This window comes from Leuresthes tenuis, unplaced genomic scaffold, assembly GCF_036924035.1.
Source record: "Leuresthes tenuis unplaced genomic scaffold, fLeuTen1.0.hap1 SCAF_4, whole genome shotgun sequence".
In the NCBI taxonomy this organism is placed as follows: domain Eukaryota; kingdom Metazoa; phylum Chordata; class Actinopteri; order Atheriniformes; family Atherinopsidae; genus Leuresthes; species Leuresthes tenuis.
In genome coordinates, this window is record NW_027325358.1 from 11,915,009 (window position 1) to 11,918,671 (window position 3,663).

Sequence of the window (3,663 nt, forward strand, 5' to 3'; positions counted from 1 at the left end):
AATGCCTGAAACATATTACCATAACTGCAATTTAATTAACTTAGATGCAAACAGAAAACCCTGGTATCATTTAAAATGTAGTAGCACAGATGAGCATTACAATACATGTGGACTATCATGTTTGTGTACTCTGGTTGACTCACAGATCCTTTGTAGATAAAGTTTACTTATGTACAGTACCAGTAAAAAAAGACTGGACACAACTGCCCATTCATTTTAAAGGACCAGGTGTGTTCAGAGTTTTACTGGTAGTGCATTAAACAAAGTCATCTTATACTTTACTGAAAGTATTTATATGATGCCTCATACATACAGCCATTATATTTATGTCATAATAAAACCACATAAGTCAGTTTATGCAGAAAGTTCTATCACCATACTTACCAAAGTTGATTACTTTCAATGCTTCTTTCTCTTCAGACAGTGATTTATTCTGGGAAGCTGCAATTTTACAACCAGAGAAATTATGACAAAAAAAGAAGAAAAAACAAAAAGAAAAATATTTTTGCAAGTTCATTTAGTGCACAATACATGTAAGATGACATTTGTGTTTTTCTACTGAAATATGAAAATAATCCTTTCTATGAGTTTAAGATATTTTCCAGTTCTACCTAACCTCACACTCCTTAGTGTCAAATTATGTTCAAGCATATTTTTTAAAACCTCCAAGCATGTGACCGTCATCATAGGCAGGACACAAGTGTCAATGCTGCTAATCTCATGGTCAGTGCTTTCATTTTCCTGTTTTAGTGGTGTAATGCTAAACTAAGCCATTAGTCTGGAGTTACCCTTTCACACATCTGCATGACAACAGAATTTTTTCTAACCAATACAAACATTATCCATTATATTATTCCAAGGAACAGGCAGTATTCGTGGTGTCTGATCTAACTCATTCTGATCTAACCACATTTATGGTCTCTAACTAAGTTACTTGCAAAAGCTCAAATCTGAAGTCCACGTGTGAAAACTTCTATAGTAACATGTTGGGGTCACTTACAATGAGCAAGACTCAAGTAGATGATGAGAGTGGTTTGTAGGACACAGATTACTCCGAAGCTCACTGCAACCCGTCTGTACAGTTGTACTCCTGTGTACACACCCACACACGTGTTTATCACTTCAATTCAATTCAGAGACAATATTAATGTAATTGGCAGGTAAAATGATAATCAAACTCAATCAAATCAATTTTGTGTAAGCTGAGTATTTTTCAAAATGTCAAAAAGTTATTCAACTATCATAACAAGGGAGGTTTTCATGTAATTAAATACAAAATACAGACAACAACACTTAGAATCCTTCTGAAGAATCAAATTAGCTACACATTTGAAACTGTTATCATCTCTATATTTGTTTACTTTTTTTCTTATTTTGATCTAAAAATGTAATAATTTAGAAAGACTCCAAAATGTGACTGTATTAGCTTAGTCATAGTCAACCTTAACTTCAGTTATCATTGCATTACCAATATTTGGGAAGTTTTACATACAAGATGAGTTTACATTGAGTAATTAAAAACTCAGTGATGATTACTGTAAAATTAATACTGTTATAATTTGCTTTGTTCTTAGACATTATGTATTCATATTCTGTATTTTTCTAAATGATCTATGTTCCTATTTTGTACTTGTCCACTCTGCTCATATATATACTACGCAGTGTATGGTCCAAGACCAAGATAGCATAACTGGACTAAATAAATGGGACATATGAAGCTTCTCTATCTTGTCAGATCGGTCTTAGATACACGCCTGAAACAACACTCACACACACGTTGTTTATCACATCCTAACAACATGACGTGGACGGTGGTTGGCCTGGTCATGTTACTAATAAATGGCCAATTATACACGGTCGCATGTAAGTACAACCTCTGTGAGATAAATTTGAAGATGATAAATATGAAATATTTTTGGATATCGGGGCTCGGGCTGATGGATTTCCTGCAGGAGCTCTGTCACTCCGAGTCCAGCACTGCCATACTTTACCTGTGACCAATAATAAATACTTTGTTTGCTTTTCTCCAGTTTGTTCTTGGGCTTCCAATGAAAGAATCGGGCTAACAATACCATTCTATCAATCACTCATTAACTAATAAATGAATGCAAAACATTGCTTTTTTCTGTATACATCGTACACGCCCTTCAGCAAGGCACCGTACCCCCCCAACATTTGCTCTCCCAGCGCTGTGAATGGCTGCCCACCGCTCCAGTGTATATGGCATCTATCTCCATGAGTGTGTGACCCTGTGCACGAGCATGTGTGTGTTCAACAGGTGCCAACCTGGATGGGTTAAATGCGGAGGAGAAATTTTGTGCATCTACATGACAATAAAGTTTCAACTTAACTTAACTTAACTTAACTAAACTCTACTTAATTTAACAACTTATCTAACTAAACATTTCATTTTGATGATTTGCTAAAATTGGTCTGGAGGTCTAATGTTTGCTGAGTACATAGAGAAGGCATAAACAAGATATTCAAATTAGTATTTCAACTGTCAAAAGTAAACTTTATTGACTTTGAGAAATGGTTTTAAGTAAAAATGAAAATGGGGTAAAACAAAAGGCATCACAACATGCAAATATGTACAACAAGTAAATGCAAAAAGTTTATCAAAAACAATAATATGGGAATATATATTTAAACTTTTGGACAGAATGTTGTTCTTTACAATGTAATGTACTTTTTAAAGAATGTAATGTTAATGTTGTTTCCCATGTCACTTTAATGTTTCAAACCTTTAAATTGTTATTGAATCAAAAGACTTGTGTCTCACCGGCTGCTGCAGAAGTCACTTTGCTGTCTTCATCTGAGTGGCTCTGTGCATCATTACTTGCTGAAGGATTGTTCAAGTTCTCATATGCCATAGACAATTCATATTCCTCTTTATGGAAAACCATCGTTATCTTGAACACTGGAAACTGATAAAAGCGTTGGCTGAGTTTCTTTGTACCACACAAATGCTTGTGGTCTATCGTTGGATTATCCTTTTATAATTTTCTGCCTGAAATACCAGTACTTTTTTTTTTCACCATGTGGCATATTTGTCCCATCAACTCAGCAGTTTGACCAGCAATTTTGCTGAAAGGTGGAAAATCCTCAAAATCAGTGCTGGGAAACATTTCTCCGTTTCCTCATTTTTGCTTGTCATTATTTTCACAGAGACATTTACCCCAGAAAAAGTTATATAATTTAATCCCGCACTGTATTCTATACCCGGGGGGGTACATTGAAAAATGCATTGGAAACTTAAATCTGCAACTCTTTTGACTAGTTTGAACCTTTATTTACTATACACAAGTTCAAAGGAAATTATTTCTTTGACTGAAAAACTTGATTTTATTTAGAAGAAGCAACACACTTATAACATGTGTGGAGAGAGGCAAAAAAAGACAGAAAAGCTCTTAGAAAATACAAGTAATATAGTTTGCTTATCGTCCTGGGGTTGGAGTTGAAGATGCCATCATCAGCAAAACAAATCTGTGAGAATCTATTACTTTGATTGTACCCCATCCCTCACTCAATGGCAGATTGGAAAGGCTCCAGCCTCCCTGTGACCCTTTATTGGATTAAGCAGGTGGAGAAAATTACTGAATTTAACATGATTCAGCTTGTGCTGCATCCTTAAACCTTGAGTTTCACCTTTAGCGGAACAAA

General features: G+C 35.1%; 1 long non-coding RNA gene across 1 annotated transcript; it reads right to left on the reverse strand.

Annotated features, from left to right (window-relative positions):
* Positions 1–421: 421 nt before the first annotated feature.
* On the reverse strand, positions 422–3,014 carry LOC140305653 (uncharacterized). The gene is made up of 3 exons (XR_011915368.1): positions 2,783–3,014; positions 1,001–1,090; positions 422–441 (listed from the first exon to the last, which is right to left on the reverse strand). It is a non-coding gene; the product is annotated as an uncharacterized lncRNA (long non-coding RNA).
* Positions 3,015–3,663: the final 649 nt, after the last annotated feature.